Below are 26979 nucleotides of genomic sequence, written 5' to 3'. Positions count from 1 at the left end.
AGAAGAACCAAAATAAAAGAGTTGTACATTAGTACAATTGCACCCAAAGAGCTTTGTCCACCCACTCTGGATATAGAATTTGAGATCCTGGATGTTAAAGTGAGGCCATGATGGGACAAGATGTTGACTGAGCTGAGAGTTCCTAAACCCTGCTTTTTCAATCTGGATCCCTGAATTGCCATTACAAGTCTGATAATCTCAATGGAAAGATCTTGTCTATATACCCCTATAGCTACATGAAGAGGGACACGCTTATTCTATCTACAGTTAATTTTTTACACCAGAGGTTTTCTGTACCATTTTTCATTTCTGAATTTCTCAAACTGTATGTTAAAGGATTCAACATGGGTGTGATAACTGTATAAAACATAGTCATAAATTTATCAATGGGAAAGTTTAAAACGAGTCCAACATACATGAAAACACAGGGAACAAAAAAGAGGACAACCAAATAGGTGTTCTAGAAAGGGCTCGCCCATGTAAGCTGGGAAGAAAATAGTCTTTTTATCACAGAGTAAGTCTACATCAATTTGAGTGAAATAGCAGTAGAATGTGCAGCATCCATAAATGACAAGTAGGCAAGGAAGAAATTATGGGGGACCCCAAGGAGGAACTGCCAATAATAGTCACCATGATAAGCAGGGTCCCCACCATGGTCACAATGTATATGTATGAAAACATTACAAATAATGCTTTTTGCACATCAGTGTCTTGAGCTAGACACAAGAGGACAAATTGTGTAACTTTGCTAATCTGGCCCTTTGACTCTTCTTTCAGGCTTGTGTCAGAGTTGAGAGCTCAGGAGAAGAGGACTTGTAATGACATTGTGAACAGGAATATCAATACATCCATTATGTCACTGAGCACATCATCATTTTATCTTCAGTGGTGGTTTATACTCAATGGACATTTAGTAAGTCTCCATTGCTGGCAACGGGCCCCCCAATCTGGCCATAAACAGGCCCCAAAACTGGCCATAAACAAAATCTTTGCAGCACTGTGACATGCTCGTGATGGCTATGACACCCACGCTGAAGGTTATTGGTTTGCAGGAATAAGGGCAAGGAATACCTGGCCCACCCAGGGCAGAAAACCACTTAAAGACATTCCTGAACCGCAAACAATAGCATGAGCAATCTGTGCCTTAAGGACATGTTCCTACTGCAGATAACTAGCCAGAGCCCATCCCTTTGTTTCCTGTTTTAGTTAATCGATAATCTATAGAAACAATGCTTATCTCTGGCTTGCTGTCAATAAATATCTGGGTAAAACTCTGTTCATGGCTGTCAGCTTGGAAGGCTGTCAGCCCCCTAATTTTCACTCTGCACTCTATATTTCTGTGTGTGTGTCTTTAAATCCTCTAGCACTGCTGGGTTAGGGTCTCCACAACTGAGCTTGTCTCAGCAAGTGGTGCCCATACATGGGGCTCAAACCTAGGTTGAAGGGTCACTGGAGTGATGGTTGGAGAACATGGAACTGTGCTGGAGAACACTCAAGTACTCTTAAGCAATCCCCATGGTGAGTAAAAAGGGGAGCTCGGAAGCATCAGGGTAACAAAGGGACAAGTGTGTGCTCTGGTCGGTTCCACCTTGGAACATTTTCACACTGATGATGAGGAGGAAATAGAATATAATGAAGTAACAGAAGAGGTGACAGAGCAGGTTTGTTTGCCAGCTAAAGCTAAAGTGGCAAAGGAGGGAGAGGTTTGTCCCTACCCTTCCGCACCCCTTCATTATTTTGAAGAAAAGGAGTGGCCTGACCCTCCAGATCTTTCTTTTCTGGAGGACACTGGTTGAAAAGTAGTTGCCCCAGTGACTGTTCAGGCAGCGCCTTGAGCAACCACTCTCAGTTCTATTCAGGCAGGAATTCAGCAAGCTAGATGAGAGGGTGATATAAAGGTTGGGCAGTTCCCTGTTAGAATACACCCCCTAGATCAACAGGAAAATATTACATCTAAATTTGAGACTTTTCCTTTTAAATCACTCAAAGAATTTAAACAAGCTATTAATCAATACAGACCAGGTTATCCTTTTGTAATGGGACTGTTAAAGAGTGTTGCTGTCCATTTGGATGATTCCTACTGACTGGGATGCTCTTACTTGTCTAACTCCTGCTCAGTTCTTACAATTTAAAAGTTGGTGTGCAGATGAACCTTCCATTCAGGCTGCTCACAACACCCAGGCCAAACCTCAAATTAATATAACTGCAGACCAACTTTTGGGGGTCGGCAACTGGGCTGCTTTAGATGCAGAAGTGGTCATGCAGGATGATGCCATATAACAGCTTAGCAGAATGTTCACTAGAGCTTGGGAAAAAAATCACTTCAGAAGGAGAGTAATATCCTTCCTTTAGTGCTGTTAAGCAGGGACCAAAAGAACGGAACGCAGATTTTACAGCTCGGTTACAGGAGTCTCTTAAAAAAGTGATTGCAGAATCAGCTGCTCAGTATATAGTGTTGCAGTTACTAGCTTTTGACAATGCTAATTTCAAGTGCCAAGCTGCTCTGTGACCTACTAGAAAGAAAGCACATTCAGTTGATTATATCAAGACCTGTGACAGTATCAGAGACAATCTGCATAAAGCTACTTTGTTGGCACAAGCTATGGCAGGACTGAGAGTTGGTAAAGGAAATATTTCATTTCCCAGAGCTTGTTTTAACTGTGGGAAGCATGGTCATACTGAAAAAGAATGTAGAAAAAATCAGTGAGTCAGGCTGCCAGTTGAGGGATAAAAGAAAACTGCTGAGCCTGGAATATGTCCAAAATGAAAAAAAAAAAAAAGGAAAACATTGGGCTAATCAGTGTCACTCTAAGTTTGATAAAGATGGGAACCCAATTTCAGGAAATGCTATGAGGGGCCTGTCCTGGGCCCCATTCCAAACCAGGGTGCTTCTGGCTCAGGCCATTCCCTCATCCCTGTGCAATGCCTGTCCCCCACTACAGCTTGTATTTCCACAGTAGATTTATGCTGCACAAAAGCTGTGAGCCTTCTTCCTGCAGAACCCCCACAAAAAGTGTCAACAGGAGTCTGTGGACCCTTGCCAGTGAGGATGGTAGGATTACTTCTAGGTAGATCTAGTTTAAATTTAAAAGGAGTTCAAGTACATACAGGAGTCATTGATTCAGATTACAATGGGGAAATTCAAACGGTTATATCTACTTATATTCCCTGGAAAGCAGAGCCAGGAGAGCGTATAGCACAGCTCCTGATTGTGCTGTATGTGGAAATAGGGAAAAGTGAAATTAAACAACCAGGAGGATTTGGAAGCACCAATAAACAAGGCAAAACAGCTTATTGGGTGAATCAAATTACTGATAAATGGCCTACCTGTGAAATAACTACTCAGGGAAAGAAATTTAAAGGTTTGGTAGATACAGGAGCAGACATTTCAATCATTTCTCTACAGCACTGGCTGTCCACGTGGCCAATTCCACCAACTCAATTTAACATAGTTTGAGTTGGCAAAACCCCTGAAGTATACCAAAGTAATTATATTTTGCACTGTGAAGAGCCTGATGGACAACCTGGGACTATTAAACCAATTATAACATCTGTACCTATAAATTTATGAGAAAGAGATTTATTACAACAATGAGGAGCACAAGTTCTAATTGCAGAGCAATTATACAGCCCTCAAAGCCAACATATGATGCATGAAATGGGTATGCCCCTAATATGGAACTAGGAAAAAATTTGCAAGTTTTGAAGGAACAACCTCAAGTGGAAAGACAAAGTTCCTCCCAAGATTTAGGATACCATTTTTGATGGTGGCCATTTTTAAGCCTCCAGAACCTATACCTTTAAAATGGTTAACAGATAAGCCAATTTGGATGGAACAATGGCCGCTGAATAAAGAGAAACTGGAGGCTTTAGAGGACATAGTTACTGAACAATTAGAAAAAGGAAACATAATTCCAACCCTTTCCACCTGGAATTCTCGAGTCTTTGTTATTAAGAAAAAATCAGGTAAATGGAGAATGTTGACAGATAGATCTTAGAGCCATTAACTCAGTTATACAACCCGTGGGGGCATTACAACCAGTATTGCCTTCTCTTGCTATGATTCTGAAAAATTGGTCTTTAATAGTCATAGATTTAAAAGACTGTTTCTTTACTATCCCCTTAGCTAAGCAAGATTGTGAAAGGTTTGCATTTACAATTCCTGTGGTAAACAACCTGCAGCCTGCTGAGCATTTTCATTGTAAATATTGCCACAAGGCATGTTAAACAGTCCAACAATTTGCCGGGACTTATGTAGGGCAAGCAATTGAACCTACTTGTAAAAAATTTTCACAATGTTACATTATTCATTATATGGATGATATATTTTGTGCTGCTCCCGCTCGAGAAATAATACTCCAATGTTATGATCACTTGCAAAATTTGATTTCTTGTGCTGGTTTAATTATAGCTGCTGACAAATTTCAGACTACTCCTTACTCCTACTTGGGGACCTTAGTGAAAGACAATACGATAGTCCCACAGAAAGTAACCATACATAGGGATCAATTGAAAACATTAAATGACTTTCAAAAATTACTAGGGGGCATTAATTGGATGTGACCTGCTCTAGGTATTCCAACCTGTGCCATGGGTAATCCATTTTCTATCCTTAGAGGAGATCCCAGTCTCACTAACCCTCAGCAATTAGCAAATGAGACTGAGGCAGAGTTACAGTTAATTGAGAAAAAAGTGCATAGGGCTTAAATAAATAGAAAAGATCCAGAGAACACTCTAAATTTGCTAATTTTTTCAACTCAGCATTCACCTACTGGTTTTATTTTGCAAAAGCAAGATCTTGTAGAGTGGCTTTTTTGTCCACATTCTAATTCACAGACTTTAACTCCTTATTTGGATCAAATCGCTATGATAGGAAATGGGAGAACTTGGATTGTTAAATTATATGGGTATGATCCTGGAAATATTATTGTCCCTCTTATGAAGGCACAAATACAGCAAGCTTTTATAGTCTTACTTGGCAAACCCATTTAGCTGACTTTATGGGTATTCTCAATAACCATTTTCCTAAAACAAAACTGTTTCAATTTTTGAAATTAACTAATTGGATTCTCCCTAAAATAACTAAATTTAAACCAATTGAAGATGCTGAAAATGTCTTCATAGTTGTGTCTAGTAATGGTAAAGCTTCTTATTCTGGGTCAAAAGGTAAAGTTTTCCAGATGCCCTATACTTCAATTCAAAATGAGGAGCTTGTAGCTGTAATTGAGGTACTGGCTGCTTTTAATATACCTATCAATGTGATTTCTGATTCTTCATACATGGTTCATTCCACACAATTAATTGAAAATGCTCAGTTATGATTCCATACAGATGAAAAATTGATGACTTTATTTACCCAATTGCAAACAGCAGCTAGGATTAGAATAGGCCCTTTTTACATTACTCATATTAGGGGTCATACAGCTCTTCCAGGACATTTGACTGCAGGGAATCAAATGGCTGATTGCCTAGTTGCTACTGCAATATCTAATGACAGACACTTTCACAGTTTAACCCATGTTAATGCCTCTGGTCTCAAAGGTAGATACAGCTTTACCTGGAAAGAAGCTAAAGCTATTATCCAGCAATGCCCAACTTGCCAAATGGTACATTCTTCATCTTTAACAGGAGGAGTTAATCCTCGAGGATTGGAACCTAATTCTCTTTGGCAAAGGGATGTCACCTATGTTCCCTCATTCGGGAGACTAGCTTATGTGCATGTATGTATAGATACATTTTCTCACTTTGTCTGGGCTACATGCCAATCAGGAGAGTCTTCTGCCTGTGTTAAACGTCACCTTTTGCAGTGTTTGGTGGTGATGGTCATTCCAGCTTCTATTAAAACAGACAATGACCCAGGCTATACTAGCCAAGTTCTAGCTACATTTTTCTCTGTATGGAATATTAAACACATTACTGGTATCCCATTTAATCCTCAAGGACAAGCCAAGTGGAAAGAATGAATCTCTCCGTGAAAAAGCAGTTGCAAAAGCAAAACAGGGAAAACGGGGCTACGGGATACCACATATGTAGTTGAATCTAGCATTGTTAACTTTAAATTTTTTGAGCCTGTCTAAAGGCCAGATGTTATCAGCAGCTGAACAACATCTACAGAAACCAGCTGCAAAGACAGAAGCAGAACAACTGGTTTGGTGGAGAGATCTGATAACAAAATTTGAGAAATAGGTAAAATAATAACTTGGGGTAGAGGTTATGCTTGTGTTTCTCCAGGACAAAATCAATAGCCAATTTGGGTGCCATTGAGGCAGCTACAGTCTTACTATGAATCAGATACCCAGGAAGAGATTTTGGGACGATCCCAAAGACCCACCAGTGGCAGCAATGTCCAAGTTGATGCTGAGGAGGACCCCAACTGCCATAAGCAACACTTGTTGAACACAGCTACCTACCTGGGAACAGATCAAGAAGCTGTCACAAATTGCAGGAGAAAACCTGAGGAAAGCAAGACAACAAGTCACAAGGAGTACCTTAATGATAGCTATGATAGCGGAGATCACTACTGGTGTGAGTTTTCCTTCCACAAGGGCTGACACAGAGAACAATTATGCTTATTGGGCATACTTACCTTTTCCACCACTTCTATGGCCCGTAACTTGGCTGGACCTCCCATTGGAAGTATACACTAATGATAGCTCTTGGATGCTCAGTTCTACCAATGATAGAGGCCCATCTCACCCACATGAGGAAGGAACTGTTATAAATATTTCTTTAGGATTTGAACATTTGCCTATCTGTTTGGGAAAGGCCACTAGTTGCCTAATCCCTCGCTATCAATAATGCCTGGATATAATCACTCTATGACACAGTTACACATGTTTTCTGGTCTCAGTATTTACCATAATAAATCTGCTCCTATAATTGAGGCATATCACCCTCAAAAACCTATTTTTAAGCAGCATTGGACCTGGTCAGAAAAAAATGAACGTACTTATTTGGAAACATTGCATTGCAGAACAGGCAGAGGTGCTGTGCAATGATTCCTATGGAATAATTATTGATTGGTACCCTAAGGAGATGTTTAGCTTGAATTGCACCTCTCAGTCTGCTTGCCATGGCCGCACTATGTTCAGTTGGTCTGAACAAAATGGTCAGATGGTAGAAATGGTAGCAAGTATGGCAAGAGTTCCTATTGTCTGTAAACATGGTGGTATAGTGGCACCTCAACATTTAATGATATGGCCCACTCTAGGAGCTAAACATAAGGATTTCTGGAAACTATTAATGGCTCCTAATAAGATCAAAGTTTGAGAAAGAATATAAAACATCTACAAGGACACTTTACAAACATGTCTTTGGATATTGCAAAATTAAAAGAACAGATATTTAAAGCATCTCAGGCACACCTGACCTTAATGCCAGGAACTGGAGTGTTTGAAGGAGCTGCAGACAGGTTAGCAGCTATTAATCCATTAAAATGGATGAAAACACTTGGAGGCTCTGTGATTTTAGTGATAATTGTGCTTTTAATCTGTGTTGTTTGTGTTTGTATAGTCTGCAGATGCAGATCCCAATTCCTGCGAGAAGTAGCTCACTGTGCTAAGGCCAACTTTGCCTTTATCATCTTGAAAAAACAAAAAGGGGGACATGTGGGGAACAGGCCCCCAAATCTGGCCATAAACAGGCCCCAAAATCAGCCATAAACAAAATCTCTCCAGCACTGTGACATGCTTGTGAGATTGAACTAGATGAACTCAGAATCCTTCCCAGTCTAATTACCAAGGATATTATTTGTGCTGCCCTACATTATTCTATTCTGCTGATACTTTTTCATTTTTCATATTTTTATTATTAAATAACAATTTTCAAGCTTATGACAGTTACATGAACATTCCTAGCCTGTATATGTGAGATTTGACAAATACCATGAGCAAATAATATATTTCTCATACACTGTGTACCTACTTAAGACTCAAGACTTCTTTGGAGAGATAGTAGATTATGGTGGTAAATGATGTGGACTCTGGAGCCACACTGCCTCTACTGCAATCCCAGCATCACTAATTAGGGCCACCTACTGAAGCTCTTTGTGCCTCACTTACAGTATTTTTAGAATGGGGATACCAATAGTTCTTACCTCTTATAGTTCTTATTTTATTACAAAAAAGTAAAGTGTCTAGAACACTGACTGGCACCTGATAAAGGCTCAACAACTGAGAGCTGTTACTAGTAATCTTCAATGCTTCACTGTGAACATTGGATCAGAACAAATCACTCAGATATTTGTCAACTTGATAAGATTTATAGACATAGCCCAGGAAGAAATGAATAATACAAATGCACCTCATACACTCTTTGTGGGGGCATATGTACAATAAAATTGCATGTCTAAAAAATTATTGATTTATTTATATATGAGTAATAATTTAACTGTGAAGTAATATATCTTGATAAGAAGCAAGCAGAACTATAGGAAAAATTGGATCTATCATTACAGATAAAGCTAAATATTGAAGATGAAAGAAAAAAGAATCAAATAAGAAAACAAATTATAGCTAATAAATGAATATCTACAAGCAATAAGAAGATTAATGTGATAATTAAGTGAGGCTAGTATTCTTTTAAAATTCTTCTTCAAAAAGATTTCTTTTAATGAGAAAATACTGGAAATGCAACCTCCTTTTTGTCCTCAGGGTGACTCAGGAGGATTTTTGGGGTAGCCATAACAAATAAATACAGACAAAATCTTAGTAAAAAGTACACAAATAAAAGAAATTTCAAAAAGAAAAAATCATTAGTTTCTCTATGTCTGCAGATCTGATGGTTGAGGACAAACTTAAAGAAAGGAGGACATTAGGACAAGCAGAGCTACAAACCCAACTTTCTGATTATTCACTGCTGAAGAAACCTACAGAATAATTAAAACTTAAATAGAAAAGATTATTCCATTTACATAGATCTGGAAGTGGTGGAGTGCACATGCAGACAGAGTTAGAGCTCTCTCTAGACACCTGCTGTGATGGACAGTCTATGTTTATGTTTCATTCACATTACCTCTTCCAGCTGATTCTGGAGTTCTGTCCTTATTGAAGCTGTAGACTGATAGAAACACAACTGCTGAAGAACACAAGAGTATAATGTAGTCTACATTCAATTCTCTTTTTTTCCACCCTTACTTGCTACAAATATTTGTTCCTTTTCTCTATTAATCATCAGTGATAAATTTCATCATGCTAAATCTTCTGTTGGGCAGTTTAACAGTTTATTTGAAAAAAATAGGATATGTAAACTATTCCCAATAGTTTAAGTCATCAATGATTTAATATCTTAAAAAAGCTGAAAGATAGTATTAATAGGCTATTAAACCACTAAGTTAACATTTTTCTAATGTAAAAATTTAACATAGTTTCTTCACAATATGACGTTTTCAAAAGGCAAAATTCCATAAACATAAAAACAACCCTCCAAAGCACTTAACAATTGCAGTTTTATAAATATTTCTTAATGACAGTACACAAAGTACTTTCTGGAGCATGGGTTTCTTTACAAGCATACACTATTAGGTTTGCTGAGATGATTTTTAGATTCACACATAAAAATCCATATCATGCTTCCAGAACATAATAGTCATTGACTCCTTTACACTCTAACACACTTGACATGATATGCAATTTTAAATTCTTTAATCAAATATGTCTAAAAGTAATTCTACATATTTATTAACATATCATGTAAAATATTATATCCTATAAATTAAGATGATAAGTGTACTGGTTTATATGTTACAGATATATCATGGAACATGTTTCTCTACTTTTGGCAAAATGGAAAATAAATGCCTATCAGACTGTATTCTAAAACCAAATAGACTTTGTATACTCTGATTAATGTCTGTGTTTTGCTAGCTTAATTTTCTTAATTAGAATTCCTCCAATGAAAATATATGATAGGTAAGACATTACCTATATTTAAACATATCACAGGAATTTTTTTCCACAAAAATGTACAATTTTATTTATTTATTTATTTATTTATTTATTTATTTATTTATTTATTTATTTTTGAGACGGAGTCTCACTATGTCACCCAGGCTGGAGTGCACTGGCATGATCTCTGCTCACTGCAAGCTCCGCCTCCATCACAGGAATTTTTAATGAATATCCCTGTCTGTAGTTTCAAGAATTCACATCTTGACTTTTGTCCTCAGTCCAAAAAATCAATGCTTCTTTTACTGAGGGTTACTGTAGGTTCCTCATGCATCTATGTGTGATCATAAAACACATGAAAATGGATGGTTTAGCCATGGATCTAGAAATAGCTTTTAGTGGCTACAGTTTTCATATTTTCACACAGGCTTCTCATTATTTCAGTGTTTCAGAAAACTATAAAAGTATTTAAATCAGATGCTAAAAATATGAAGATGCTTAAACATAATGTCAACATTTACTGTACAAAGGTAGTTGAATATTTTTATCTGCTGAAAAAAATTACTTCATAGAAAATCAAAGATTCCCCATTTGCATGACTAAAATTGACCTAATTAGTGGAAATTAACCTGGACGAGTTGATTATTTTCTCTAAGGACAAAGATTTGGTTCTTGCCAAAGAAGAGTAGCTGGATGCCAAGTAATGTATAAAGCCTGTAATGTAAATAAGAAAATTCTAAGTAAATTGAAAAATAAAATATGACTTCATATTGTGAAATGTTTATGAAAAGCAAGTAATATTTCAGCGAGAATGAACCAGCCTCATATTTTCTTTTTTTTTTTTAATTATACTTTAAGGTTTTAGGGTACATGTGCACAATGTGCAGGTTTGTTACTTATGTATCCATGTGCCATGTTGATTTCCTGCACCCATTAACTCGTCATTTAGCATTAGCTGTATCTCCTAATGCTGTCCCTCCCCCCTCCCCCCACCCCACAACAGTCCCCAGAGTGTGATGTTCCCCTTCCTGTGTCCATGAGTTCTCATTGTTCAATTCCCACCTATGAGTGAGAACATGCGGTGTTTGGTATTTTGTCCTTGCGATAGTTTACTGAGAATGATGTTTTCCAGTTTCATCCATGTCCCTACAAAGGACATGAACTCATCATTTTTTATGGCTGCATAGTATTCCATGGTGTATATGTGCCACATTTTCTTAATCCAGTCTATCGTTGTTGGACATTTGGGTTGGTTCCAACTCTTTGCTATTGTGAATAGTGCCGCAATAAACATACGTGTGCATGTGTCTTTATAGCAGCATGATTTATAGTCCTTTGGGTATATACCCAGTAATGGGATGGCTGGGTCAAATGGTATTTCTAGTTCGAGATCCCTGAGGAATCGCCACACTGACTTCCACAATGGTTGAACTAGTTTACAATCCCACCAACAGTGTAAAAGTGTTCCTATTTCTCCACATCCTCTCCAGCACCTGTTGTTTCCTGATTTTTTAATGATGGCCATTCTAACTGGTGTGAGATGGTATCTCACTGTGGTTTTGATTTGCATTTCTCTTATGGCCAGTGATGAGGAGCATTTCTTCATGTGTTTTTTGGCTGCATAAATGTCTTCTTTTGAGAAGTGTCTGTTCATGTCCTTTGCCCACTTTTTGATGGGGTTGTTTGTTTTTTTCTTGTAGATTTGTTTGAGTTCATTGTAGATTCTGGATATTAGCCCTTTGTCAGATGAGTAGGTTGCAAAAATTTTCTCCCATTCTGTAGGTTGCCTGTTCACTCTGATGGTAGTTTCTTTTGCTGTGCAGAAGCTCTTTAGTTTAATGAGATCCCATTGGTCAATTTTGGCTTTTGTTGCCATTGCTTTTGGTGTTTTAGACATGAAGTACTTGCCCATGCCTATGTCCTGAATGGTATTGCCTAGGTTTTCTTGTAGGATTTTAATGGTTTTAGGTCTAACATATAAGTCTTTAATCCATCTTGAATTAATTTTTGTATAAGGTGTAAGGAAGGGATCCAGTTGCAGCTTTCTACATATGGCTAGCCAGTTTTCCCAGCACCATTTATTAAATAGGGAATCCTTTCCCCATTTCTTGTTTTTGTCAGGTTTGCCAAAGATCAGATAGTTGTAGCTATGCGGCATCATTTCTGAGGGCTCTGTTCTGTTCCATTGATCTATGTCTCTGTTGTGGTACCAGTACCATGCTGTTTTGGTTACTGTAGCCTTGTAGTATAGTTTAAAGTCAGGTAGCGTGATGCCTCCAGCTTTGTTCTTTTGGGTTAGGATTGACTTGGCGATGCGGGCTCTTTTTTGGTTCCATATGAACTTTAAAGTAGTTTTTTCCAATTCTGTGAAGAAAGTCATTGGTAGCTTCATGGGGATGGCATTGAATCTATAAATTACCTTGGGCAGTATGGCCATTTTCACGATATTGATTCTTCCAAACATATTTTCTTACCCAATTATAAAACAAACAGAGACACCTTACCCTTGCTATTAGGAGTCTGTGCCCAAGAAGACTTGAAGCTCAAAGGCAGAGAGCCTTGAACTGAAGTTGATGTTCCACTTATTGGAAAGACAGGTAGTCACAGTTCTGCAATTTTAGGTTAGATTACAAGATGTTTATCAGGGTCTGAATTTGTGTCAGATGCAACCGTAATGATATATAGTCCACTAATTCAATCTCTTAATTTTAGTCAAATATTAATTCAGTACTCATTTTTACAAGAAAGAAATTGTAATTTTCCAAGAAGGCAGTCGTTCTCTAAGGACTTACATTGCCCATTCCATAAATTGGCTTGTCATTGCCTCCACTGAGCATCTTTACCTCATTGTATGTTTAGTTAAATACTGGAACTTCTGTGTCAAAAGGGCCTTAGGTATAGAGCCCCATAAATACTTATCTCAACCAGCTAAAGATATTTCTCATGTAGTAGGCATCACTAAACATGATTTATTGTGGAATATCCTCCACTAAATTTGGCAGTTTTCAACTTGCCTAATAAATGGATTAAATATAGCTACCCCAAATGCAATTTGGATCACTTCTAAAATTTAAAAAGCACATCTAGATGCTATGTTCTCTTATTGGTAGGTGGTTAAAGATGCACAAAATATATATTTGATACTGAAATATAATCTGATGTGAGCAAAGGTACTATGCATTAAATTATGACTCCAAGATGGAGTACTAATATAAGAATAAGGCATAACTCTCTATGCCCCTTCCAGTTGAAGTCAAAAAACCACTAAAGCTTTCCATTTGTCTGAACGACATAAAAGTGTTTCCTAGCTCAGATGATGTCTACCACAGCCCAGAATCTGAATTTATTGCTCCAATGAAGAAATACATTGAAAATATTAACTGATGTAGTTGTTGCCTCAAAATATGCCATAGTCTACAGTAATTCACTATAACCCATATTTATTGCCAAAGTGGACAGTAAAATATAGATATATATTTATCTTCTTTAAAAAGCAGAAATCACTTGTTTTCCACCAAATTTAGAATGAGAAAAAATAGAAGTGCTAGAAAAATATAAAATACATGCACTTTAAAGCACTTAGAAACTTTGATAAGTAAAGAATTTGAGGGAATAACATTTCCAAAGAGAAGCCTGCCTTTAGGTTCTTTCCTCTAAGAGTACAGAATAAGTCTAAAGCCACAAATGAAAGCCTGAAAAGTTGGGTGGGACCTTATATAGATGCTGTTCTCAGAAGAATAAATGAACCTCAAAATCTACCAAGAAAAAGAGTTCTTTTTAAACAACCAGGCTTGCACTGGAGACCACAGAGGACTTTACTCTTGGAGTAGGGATGAATAGACAAAGGTGTAGGAATGAATACACAATGAAATAGTATGCAAAGGAACTCAAGCCTAGCATAGGTCATCTCATTTCTTCATTGGATTAATGTTGTAAGGGATTTTTATATCTTCAATCCCAGCTGCTGGCTAGAAAAATAGTCAATCCTCTTTTAAAGAAAATCAACATAATAAAAGTCTTAATATGTCTTAGAATTTTTAATATGCAAAATGTAGCACTCAAAAATAACAAAGTTTAGGAGAAGACAAGGCCTAATCAAAAGACAAAAGCAAAATAAAACAGATACAGATGATTCAAATAATGGAAAACAGACATTTTAAATATAACTAGTGTATACAAATAATTAAAACACAAGATGCATAATACATTGAATCAACTAAGTTTGAAAACTAAAATATACAATGTACAAATGTAGGAACTCAGTGGTTGCATGTAACAGAAGATTAGAAACAGTTAAAGAGAGAAATAGTAAATTAGAAGAAAATAAGCAGAACAAAGCAGAAAGCAATAAAGTTAATGCAGAAAATGGTATAAAAGAATTTAAAGTTCACAGTACCAAACTCTTACATATATTGAATTATAATTGCAGAAAGATAGGCAAAGTATTTGAAGGTATATGGCTGTAATTATTTTTAGAGGTTTGGGAGTACATGTGCAGGCTTGTTATATAGGTCAACTGTATGTCATGGGGGTTTGGTGGACAGATAATGCCATCACCTGTGTAATAAGCATGGCATTTGATAGGTACTTCTTCTGATACTCTCCTTACTCCCATCCACCCCTTTCAATAAGGCCTCAGTATCTGTTGCTCCCCTTCTAGTATCCATGTGTTCTTCCTGTTTAGCTTGAATAACCAGTCTTATCTCCCACTGATAAGTAAGAAACATGCAGTATTTCTTCTAATTTGCTTAGGATAATGACTTCTGGGTCTATCCATGGTGTTGCAAAGACATAATCTCAAAGTTGTTATTGCTGCATAGTATTCTATGGTGTACTTTTGCCGATTTTTTAATCCATTCTACTGTTAATGAGCATTTAGTTTGATTCTGTGTCTTTGCTATTGTAAATATTGCTGTAATTAACATATGTGATATTGTTTGGCTGTGTCATCACTGAAATCTCATTTTGAATTCACAGCTGTTGTGAAATAGACCTAGTGGAAGGTAATTGAATGATGGGGGTAGGTCTTTCACACCCTGTTTTCTTGATTGTGAATAAGACTCACAATATCTGATGATTTTAAAAGGGGGAGTTTGCCTGCAGGAGCTATTTGCCTGCTGCCATCCATGTGAGATTCAACTTGTTCCTCCTTGCCTTCTGGCATGACTGTGAGGTATCCCTAGCCACTTGAAGCTATAAATCCACTAAACCTTTCTTTTGTAAATTGGCAAGTCTTGGGTATGTCTTTATCAGCAGCGTGAAAATGGACTAATACAGTAAATTTGTACCAGTAGAGTGGGGCACACTGAAAAGATACCTAAAAATAAGGTAGCAACTTTCAAACTGGGTAACAAACAGAGGTTGCAACAGTTTTGAGGGCTCAGAAGAAGACAGGAAAATGTGGGCAAGATTGAAATTTTCTAGAGACTTCTTGAATGGCTTTGACTAAAATTATGGATAATGTTATGTACATTGAAATCCAGGCTGAGGTGGTCTCAGGTGGAGATGAGGAATTTTTTTGGGAACTGGAGCAAAGGTGACCCTTCTCATATTTTAGCAAAGAGACTGGCAGCATTTTGCCCCTGCCCTAGAGATTTGTGGAACTTTGAACTCGAGAGAGATGATTTAGGGTATCTGTTGGAAGAAATTTCTAAGCAACACACATTCAAGAAGTGACATGAGTGCTGTTAAAGGCATTCCGTTTTATAAGGGAATCAGAGAATTAAAGTTTGGAAAATTTTCAATGTGACAATGCAGTAAAAAAAAATCCCTTTTTCTGAGGAGAAATTCAAGCAGGCTGCAGATATTTGCATAAGTAATGAGGAGCAAATGTTAATTACCAAGATAATGTGAAAAATGTCTCCAGGGCATGTCAGAAAATTTTGTGGCAGTCTCTCTAATCACAGACACTGAGCACAGGAGGAAAAATGGTTTCATGGGCCTGACCCAGCATCCCTCTGCTGTTTGCAGTCTAGTTACTTGTTGCCCTGCATCACAGCTCTGCAGTCATGACTAAAAGGAGGCAAAGTGTAGTTCAGGCTGTGGCTTCAGAAGTTGCAAGCCCCAAACTTTGTCAGCTCCTATGAGTTTTGAACCTGTGGGTGCACAGAAGTGAAGAATTTAGGTTTGTGAACCTCCATCTAGGTTTCAGAGGATGTATGGAAATGCCTGGATGTCCAGGCAGAAGTTTGTTCCATGGTGGGGAACTCATGGAGAACCTCTGCTAGGGCAGTATGGAAGGGAAAAGTGGGGACAGAGCCCCCCAAAGGGAGTCACCACTCCAGCGCTGCCTAGTGGAGCTATGAGAAGAAGACCACTGTCCTCCAGACTCCAGAATGTTAGATGCAAGGACAGCTTGCACCATGCACCTGGAAAAGCTGCAGACACATCATCAGCCCATGAAACCAGCCAGAAGGAAGGCTATACCCTGCAAAGTCACAGAGGCAGACCTGTACAAGGCCATTGAAACTCACCTCTTGCATCAGTGTGACCAGGATGTGAGACATGGAGTCAAAGGAGATCACTTTGGAGTTTTAAGATTTGACTGCTCAACTGGATTTTGGACTTTTATGGGGCCTGTATCACCTTTATTTGGCCAATCTGTCCCATTTTTAATGACTTTGTTTACCCAAAGCCTGTACCCTCATTTTATCCAGAAAATAATTAACTTGTTTTTGATTTTACATGCTCATAAGCAGAAGGGACTTGCCTTGTCTCAGATGAGACTTTGGACTGTGGACTTTTGATTTAATGCTGAAATGAATTAAGACCCTGGGTGACTATTGGGAAGGAAAAATACGTTTGGAAATGTGAGTACATGAGATTTGGGTGTGAACAGGTGTGGAATGATATGGTTTGGCTGTGTCCCCACCCAAATCTCATCATGAGTTCCTGCATGTTGTGGGAGATCTGATAGGAGGCAATTGAATCATGGAGACAGATCTTTCCCATGCTGTTCTCATGGTAGTGAATAAGTATCAGGGGATCTGATTGTTTTATAAGGAGTTTGCCTGCACAAGCTCTGACTTTGCCTGCTGCCAAGCATGTAAGACATAATTTTCTCCTCCTTGCCTTCTGTCATGACTGTGTGGCCTCCCCAGCCATTTGGAACAGTAAGTCTACTAAACCTCCTTTTTTGTAAATTGACAGACTCACGTATGTCTCTATCAGCAGTGTGAAAACAGTAATACAATATGTATTGACATATTTTTATAATAGAACAATTTATGTTCCTTTGAGTATATACTCAATAACGAGATTGCTGGGTGAAATGTTAATTCTGTTTCTAGATCATTGAGTGATTGCCACACTGCTTTCTATAATAACTGAATAAATTTACACTCCCACAAGCAGTGTATAGGTATTGCATTTTCTCTACAACATTACCAGCATCAATTATTTTTTTTTACCATTTAGTAATAACCAATTTGACTGTTGTGCAAAGGTATCTAATTGTGGTTTTGATTTGCATTTCTCTAATATTTGATAATATGGTGCATTTTTCACATACTTGTTGGCTGCATGTATGTCTTATTTTGAAAAGTGTCTGTTAATATCATTTGCCCATTATTTTTTGGGCAAAGTACCTTTTTAATATTTGTGTTTTGCTTCTAAATTTGTTAAAGGTCATTAAACATTCTGGATATTAGACTTTTCTAAGATCCATAGTTTGAAAATATGTTCTCCCAATCAGTAGGTTGTCTGTTTACTCTGTCAATAGTTTCTTTTGCTCTGCAGAAGCTCTTAAGTTTAATTATATTCCATTTGTCAATGTATTTTCTTGCAATTTCTTTTGGCGTCTTGATCAAAAATCTTTAGAACATACCTCAAAAAAAGAAGAGCTGTTTTTGACCAACCTGTAGTCAATATTGTACTGAATGGGCAAAAGCTGGATGCATTCCCTTTGAAAACCAGCACATGACAAGGATGCCCTTTCTCAAAATTCCTATTCAACACAGTATTGAAAGTTAGGCCAGGACAATCAGGCAAAAGAAAGAAAATATATTCAAATAGGAAGAGACAAAGTCAAATTGTCTATGTTTGCAGATGACATAATTGTATATTTAGAAAACACCATCGTCTCAGCCCAAAAACTCCTTAAGCTGATCAGCAACTTCAGGAAAGTTTGGGATACAATATAAATATACAAAAATCACAAGGCATTACCATACACCAATAATAAACAGTGAGCCAAATCATGAGTGAACTCTCATTCAAAATTGCTACAAAGAGAAGAAAATACTTAGGAATAAAGGGATGTGAAGGACCTCTTCAAGAACTACAAACCACTGCTCAATGAAATAGGAGAGGACACAAACAAATAAAAAAAATCCATCCTCATGGATAGGAAGAACGAGTATTGTGAAAATGGCCATACTACCCAAAGTAATTTATACATTCAATGCTATCCCCATCAAGCTACCACTGACTTTCTTCACAGAATTAGAAAAAACTACTTTAAATTTCATATGGAACCAAAAAACAGTCCATATAACCAATACAATTCTAAGTAAAAATAACAAAGCTGGAGGTATCATGCTACCTGACTTTAAACTATAGCACAAGGCTACAGTAATGAAAACAGTATGCTACTGGTACCAAAAAAGAGATATAGACCAATGAAACAGAACAGAAGCCTCAGAAATGACACCACACATCTAAAACCATCTGATTTTCAACAAATCTGACAAAAACAAGCAATGGGGAAAGAATTCCCTATTTAATAAATGATGCTGGAAAAATTGGAATAGCCATATGCAGAAAACTGAAACTAGACCCCTTCTTTACACTTTACACATAAATTAACTCAAGATTAATTAAGGACTTAAATGTAAAACCTAAAACCATAAAAACCCTAGAGGCACACCTAGGCAATACCATTTAGGACATGGGCATGGGCAAAGACTTCATAACTAAAACACCAAAAGCAATTGCAACAAAAGCCAAAATTGACAGATGGGATCTAATTAAACTAAAGAGCTGCTACACAGCAAAAAAAAAAAAAAAAAAAAAAAAAAAAAACCGAAAAACCTGTCATCAGAGTGAACAGGCAACCTACAGAATGGGAGAAAATTTTTGCAAACTATCCATCTGACAAAGGGCTAATATCCAGAATCACAAGGAACTTAAACTAATTTACAAGAAAAAAACAAAGAACCCCATCAAAAATTTGGTGAAGAATATTAACAGACACTTCTCAATAGAAGACATTTATGCAGCAACAAACATACAAAAAGAAAGCTCATCAACACTGGTCATTAGAGAAATGCAAATCAGAACCAAAATGAAATATCACCTCACATCAGTTAGAATGGCAATCATTAAAAAGCCAGGAAACAACAGAGGCTGGAAAGGATGAGGAGGAATGGGAACACTTTTGCACTGTTGGTGGGAGTGTAAATTAGTTCATCCATTGTGGAAGACAGTGTGGGAATTCCTTAAGGTTCTAGAGCCAGAAATACCATTTGACCCAACAATCCCATTACTGTGTATGTACCCAAAGGACTTTAAATCATTCTACTATAAAGACACATGCACACATACGTTTAATGCAGCACTATTTACAATAGCAAAAGCTTGGAACCAACCCAAATGCCCACGAATTATAGACTGGATAAAGAAAATGTGCCACATATACACCATGGAATACTATGCAGCCATAAAAAAGAATGAGTTCATGTCCTTTGCAGGGACATAGATGAAGCTGGAAAACATCATTCTCAGCAAAATAACACAGGAACAGAAAACCAAACACCGAATGTTTTCACTCATAATTGGGAGGTGAACAATGGGAATACATGGACACAGGGAGGCAAACATCACACACTGAGGACTGTTGGGGTTGGGGGCAAGGGGAGAAAGATCTTTAGGACAAATACCTAATGCATGCAGGGCTTAAAATCTAGATGACAGGTTGATGGGTGAAGAAAACCACAATGGCACAAGTATATCTATGTAACAAGACTGCATGTTCCACACGTGTATCCCAGAACATAAAGTATAATAAATAAAAATAAAAATAAAAACTTCTTCATGAAGTCCTATGTCCAGAAAGTTTTTCTTAAGTTACCTTTCAGGGTTTTACAGTTTTAAGTTTTACATTTAAAACACTGATCATCTTGAGTTGATTTTTGTATATGATGTAAGGTAGGGGTCCAGTTTCAATCTTCTACATGTGGCTAGCAAGTAATCCAAGTATGATACATTGAATGGGGAGTCTGTTCCGTATTGCTTGTTTTTGCTCACTTTGTCAAAGATCAGTTGGTTATAGGTGGGCAGCATTATTTTTGGGCTCTATATTCTGTTCCATCGGTCTATGTGTCTGTTTTTGTACCAGTATCATGTTCTTTTGTTTGCTGTATCTCTGTAGCATAGTAGTATAGTCGAAGTCAGGTAATGTGATGCCTCCAGCTTTGTTCTTTTTGCTTAGGATTATCTCAGCCATTCGAGCTCTTTTTTGGTTCCCTGTGAATTTTAAAATAGTTTTTTTCTAATTCTGTGAAAAATGCCATTGGTAGTTTGATAGAAATAGCATTGAATCTGTAAATTTCTTCGGGAAGTATGGGCATTTTAAAAATATTGCTTCTCACTATTAGTTCTCTTTGTAGAGACCTTTCATATCCCTACTTAGCTCTTTCTAGATAATTTACCGCTTGACAATTGTGAATGAGATTACGTTCCCCATTTGGCTCTTGGCTTGGATACTATTGTTGTATAGTAATGGTACCAATAATCTCTGTATGTTGATTTTGTATCCTGAAACTTTGCTAAAGTTGTTTAACAGAGTGAGAAGCCTTTTGGCAGAGACTATGGGGTTTTCTAGATATAGAATCGTGCTGTCTGCAAAATCTGATATTTCGACTTCTGCTCTTCTTACCTTTCTGCATTTTGTTTGTTTCTCTTGTTTGATTGCTCTCACCAGAACTTCTCAAAATATGTTAAATAGAACCAATAAGAGAGGGTATTCTTGGCTTGTGCCAATTTTCAAAGGGAATGCTTATAGCTTTTGTGCATTCTATAAAATGTTGGCTATAGATCCGCCCTAGATGGCTCCTGTTATTTTGAAGTATATTCTTTCAATGCCTAATTTATTGAGGGTTTTTAACCTGAAGAGATATTGTATTTTATCACAAGTGTTTTCTGCATCTATCAAGATAACCACGTGGTTTTTGTCTTTAGTTCTGTTTCTGTGATGAATCACATTTTTTGATTTGCATATGTAAAACCAACCTTGCATCCCAGAGATAAGGCCTATTTGATCATGGTGGATTAGATTTTTGATGTGCTATTGGATTTGATTTGCTAGCATTTTATTGAGAATTTTTGCCTCTATCATTATCAAGGATATTGGCAAGAAGTGTTATTTTATTGTTGAGTCTCTGCCAAGTTTTGGTATCAGGATGATGCCGGCCTCACAGAATTAAATAAGGAAGAATCCTTCCTCCTCAATTTTTTGGAATACTTTCCCTTGTAATGGCACCAGCTCTTATTTTATGTCTGGTGGAATTTAGCTGTGAATCCGTCTGGTCCTGGGCTTTTTCTAGTTGTTAGGCTTTTTCTTAGTGATTCAGTTTTGGAACTCATTATTGATCTCTTCGGGGATTCCACTTCTTCCTGTGACAGCTTACTTCATTGCAAATCTCAATGTGGTAGAGAGAGTATCTGGTCATTACATTATATATTCTGGTTATATGATTGTCCCTGTGCTTTAGTCTTATTTATTATTCATGGGGAAGTATCCATTGCCTTGGTATCACAATCATTGTCATTTCTAACCAGGAGATATCTTTTCTAATAAATAAAGTAAAGCAAATTACTCACCACTATAGAATTCAGCGCTATGACTACATGTCCCATCACTTAGAAGCTATTGTCTAGATAGAACATTGAAATGGGCTCCTAAAGGCTGAGTCATAGTGCCACCCTGAACATTCCACCCCAAAAACCTGGAATGCTTTCTTCCACATGTTTGACACACAGTATGTGCTCAATAATTTTAGTGAACATAAACCTTGTGCTACATATATCTATGGGAGATTATCTTAACACTAATAAACATTCCCCCATGCAGCCTGATCAATGTCCTTCTCCATTTCAATATCCACAAGATTCAATTCCACATGTTCTTATGATTACTGTCATTTAAATTATATAGAATTGTAATTAACAAAATAAATTATTTACTTCTAGAAAAGAACCATATTTTCTGCTTGCAGTATAATGTTACCTGAACCTAAATATTAACCCGGATGCAAAGAGGGACTGCTCTGGGAAAGGGCATGAGACCTTTATCGAGGTGGCTTTCTGCAACTTCTAAACATACTGAAAGTGCTATCATCTGAATGCTGTCTACTTACAGCACACTCAACAGCTGGAAAAATAAATTCTTCTTTCCTAAATGAAGGAAAGGGCACGGCCTCCTTATATACATCACAATACACCCCTTATGCCACTTTAATTTATGTATTCTTATACATTATCAGAACAGCTCTTTTAGGGTTCTCTTACTTGAGGGGGACTAGGAGAGAAAGCTTCAAGGACAAACTATGTCTCTTGCCATTGCAGCTGATATGAGTTGCAACTACTATTTACCATCTTCTTCCTTATCAATTTTTTCCACTTCACCTTCTGCTAGCATCTCTATAGATCTCATAACTTATTTAATGGGATAGTCCAGACTTTCATCCTCAAAATGCCTCATCCATGTTCATTATACCCATTCAGGAAAGGACCGTTGCACTTTCTGGTTTATTACCTCTATTTGAAAAGGAAATGGCAAGACATACTTAAATAATTCACCTGGAAGACAAAAGTATTATTTCTTGCAACCATTGTGTTATAACACCTCCATTCCACATCACAATCAAGTCAATTACCTCTACCACAGTTGTGGGAGGAGCCGTCTCTAAGTCACTACAGATAGCAACCCTTTGCATGATAGGAGATCCAGATTTAATCCAATATTGTGACTCATGGGACAAAATAAAGAAAAGGACTCTTTAAAAACATAATTGATCCATTTTATCACCTACCTTAAATATTTTCATAACATTGAAAATTGCAATTATGCTAGCCAATCAATAAATATTCTTATATTTCAAAAAATTTGAATTCAGTGTTCTATCATTTGAACCAAAAACATCCTAACTGAAATAGCTGCATTTTAAATGTGTTTATGAAATGGTTTTAATTTAAAAGACTTTTTAAATTTACATTGATAGTTCAAACACTACCATATTGTCATAACATTGTAAACTGTCACATTCAGAATGGCTCATTAGTCTTTCAAAATTTAATTGCAAATTTTATGTCTTTGAGCTTTCAGTTCAACTTTTCAGATTAAAGGAATATCCAGAAGAGTTTGTTTTTATGTGGAAAGAAATGCAGCATATGGTTTCCATTTTCCCCAGAGATATATGCTTAGCATAATGCCATAATTTGGCGAAATGAAACTTGGACATGAACATAATCAAAATAAATTAATTCATTACTTCGGTAACACTGTAATAGTTTCTTTCTCTGAAGAAGCAAAGTGGAAAAGTATGGGGAATACAGTAAATATTAGTAGTATAATGTGATTGATCAGTCTAGTCAAAAAACAGAGCTTAGACTTATCATGCAAGATTCTGGGAACAACATGGTTTATGACTTTCAGAGGCATTTCACAAACCTCAGCAATTTTACCACTAGATATTCAACATACTGTAATAAGAAAGAATCGGGAGGCCAAGGCAGGTGAATCACAAGGTCAGGAGATAGAGACCCTCCTGGCTAATATGGTGAAACCCTGTTTCTACCAAAAAATACACAAAAAATTAGCCAGGCATGGTGGTGGGTGCCTGTAGTCCCACCTACTTGGGAGGCTGAAGCAGGAGAATGGTGTGAACCTGGGAGGCAGAGCTTGCAGTGAGCCGAGATCACGCTACCGCACTCCAGCCTGGGGGAAAGAGCGAGACTCCGCCTCAGAAAGAAAGAAAGAAAGAAAGAAAGAAAGAAAGAAAGAAAGAAAGAAAGAAAGGAAGAGAGAGAGAGAGAGAGAAGAAAGAAAGAAAGAAGAAAGAAAGAAAGAAAGAAAGAAATGGAGAAAGAAAGAAATGATAAGGACTCTAGAAGATTCATAATGCGAAGTTACTCATGCAATGCCATTAGACACAAGAACCCTAAAGCACAGTGATTTTTGGAAGTGTATATGTATGAACATATGCAGACGGAAGACTCTAGCTGAAACCTAATCCTGCCACCATGTGATGATTATTGGGATTTGGGATTCAATAACTCCTGATAGAGTGTCCAGAGGAAGTCCATTGGAAAGGCAACTACTGAGAATTTACTGGGCTTTCACGGAAACACAATTTAATTCTGTTAATGCCATAGTTTAACAAAATATCTTAATAAAATGTAAATAGTATGTATAGAAACATATTTCAGGAGGTGGCTCTGGGAAGTATATCATATTCATAAGCATAACTTTCAGAGCAAAAGGAACCTCTCCCAGAGGTTTCCAGTCCTGTTGCTCAGTGGCATGAATGCAATTATATATTTCCAGTTTCAAAGATATTTCTGAGCATGGTGATTATATATTCTACAGTCTTTGAGTAAATCACACTGAAGGAAGCACCATTGCCTTTCCTTATGAACAAGAGCGTCTCTTTTAATTACCTATCCCTCTCTTTCTCCATTGTCAGCTGGGCATGTAGAAGAAATATCCTGTCTCAATAGATCTGTAAATAGAGAAAAACCATAATTTAAAATGTGCACAAGGGAAACTACATCAAAGGAGCCCCATTCACACTCAATGCAGATATAGAATTTGAGATCTTGAACGTTCAAAGAGATGCCATAATGAGACAACATCTCTTTGAGCTGTGAGCTTCTAAATCCTGCCTTTGCAACCTAGGATACCTGAGTTGCACTTAGATGTCTAAGAGTATCATGGCAAAGAGCTTGTCTACATATACGTCTTCTAAAAGAAGAGGAGCACCCTTATTTTATTTATTTATTTATTTATTTATTTATTTTGAGACAAAGTCTAGCTGTGTCACCCAGGCTGGAGTGCAGTGGCACAATCTCAGCTTATTGCAAACTCTGCCTCCTTGGTTCAAGTGATTCTCCTGCCTCAGCCTCCTGAGTGGCTGGGAATAGAGGCACACACCACCATTCCTGGCTAATTTTTGTATTTTTTAGTTGAAGCAGGGTTTCACCACATTGGCCAGGCTGGTCCCGAAATCCTGACCTCGTCATCTCCCCCACTGCATCCCAAAGTGCTGGGATAACAGGCATGACCCGCTGCGCCCCTGCAGAACGCCATTATTCTAACTATAGTTGAGTTCTTTCACAACAATTCTCATCTCTAAATTTCTCAATTTGTATATTAATGGATTCAACATGGGTGTGATAACTGTATAAAACACGGTCATGAATGTATCAATAGGAAAGTTTGAAACAGGTCAAACATACATGAAAATACAGGGAACAAAAAAGAGGACAACCATGGTAATGTGGGAGCCACAGGTAGACAGGACTTTATGCCTCCCTTCCTGACTATAAGTTTTAAGAGGGTTTAGTATGACCCCAAGGAGATTACTGGAAGAGTGAAGACCATAGAGATTGCTCCACTATTGGCAATCACAGTGAGGCCTATAAAGTAGGTGTCAGTGCATGCCAGTTCCAATAATGGATACATGTCACAAAGTAGTCAATGACACTGGGGCCACAGAAAGGGAGATTGTACACAACAACAATTTGAAACACAGAATGCACAAAGCCTCTTAACCAGGCCACCACCAACAGAAGGATGCAAACCTGTCGATTTATGATGGTCAAATAGTGCAGTGTCTTAGAGATGGCCACATAGCAATCATAGGCCATCACCACCAGAAGGAAGACCTCAGCACCACCAAAGAGGTGGTCTATAAATAGCTGACTCATGCAAGCTGGGAAGGAAATAGTCTCTTTATCACAGAGTAAGTCTACAATCAATATGGGAGAAATGGTGGTGGAATACACAGCATCTACAAATGACAGGCAGGCAAGGAAGAAGTACACTGGGGAGTCCAAGGAGGGGGTGGCAATAATGGTCACCACAATGAGCAGGTTGCCCACATAGTCACAATGTATGTGAGTAAAAACATGACAAATAATGCTTTTTGCACATCAGGATCCTGAGTGAGGCCCAGGAGGACAAATTCTGTAACATTGTTAATCGACCTCATTTACTCTTCTTTAAGGCTTATATCAGAGTTGAGAGCCCAGGAGGGCAGGACCTGTAATGAAACAGTGAACAGCAGCATGAATACATACATGATGTCACAGAGCACATCTTCATCTTTATATCTTAAACAGCGGTTTATGAACAATAAACATTTAGTGAGTCTCTATTGAGTTGCTCATCTCCTCAAAGATTACAGGTCAAGCCTACAGTTAACAGCTTCTGTCTCTAAGTTTTAGTGAATATTTTGTACAGAGGAAGAGTTAAAGGCCCAACAGCCATTTATACATTTCAAAACTCCTTATTTAAAATGTATTTCTTGGCACGACAATTAGCTATGGTGAATAGTCAACAGATTCTTGGTCTGAAGAAACTTACTTTCTGGTGGTAGTAATAAACTCTAAATAAGTAAATTGACATAGATTCAGTCCTTTGAGTTTGTAGTTGTTGTGGGATCTTTATGATCAGGGTAGCATTAAAATTAACATCCTCTGAAATATCTCACTCAGGACTATGGAATTCCATTATTAGACATTTGGTCCTTCATGTCTTGAAGGATGTTCAGTCTTTATGAATATCTCATTAAATGTCAAGAGACTGTACATCAACCTGTATATATAGTAAAATATTATTTATCACATTATTCCCTGTAGCAATTACTTGGTCTGACATCTGTTTGCCTTGTAAGAAGCAACAAGTCTCTAGATCATATCCTTGCCTATTTCTAATTTTTATTACACTTACAATAATATCCTGATTTTCAGCAACTACTTTTGAACTCAAGTAAACTAACTGATGACTATCACCACTGCCACATTAGTACTGAGTATTTTTTTCTGAATTTTTGGAGTGAACTAGATAGTGAAAGAGAAGAAAATATACACAGTA

At 37.4% G+C, this 26979-nt stretch overlaps 1 pseudogene; it reads right to left on the bottom strand.

Annotated features, from left to right (window-relative positions):
- Positions 1-232: 232 nt before the first annotated feature.
- LOC129472923 (olfactory receptor 4A5-like) lies at positions 233-26095 on the bottom strand (annotated as a pseudogene).
- Positions 26096-26979: the final 884 nt, after the last annotated feature.

The sequence above is a fragment of the Symphalangus syndactylus genome, chromosome 23 (genome assembly GCF_028878055.3).
Source record: "Symphalangus syndactylus isolate Jambi chromosome 23, NHGRI_mSymSyn1-v2.1_pri, whole genome shotgun sequence".
In the NCBI taxonomy this organism is placed as follows: Eukaryota; Metazoa; Chordata; class Mammalia; order Primates; family Hylobatidae; genus Symphalangus; species Symphalangus syndactylus.
This window is presented reverse-complemented; position numbering and strand designations above follow the sequence as displayed.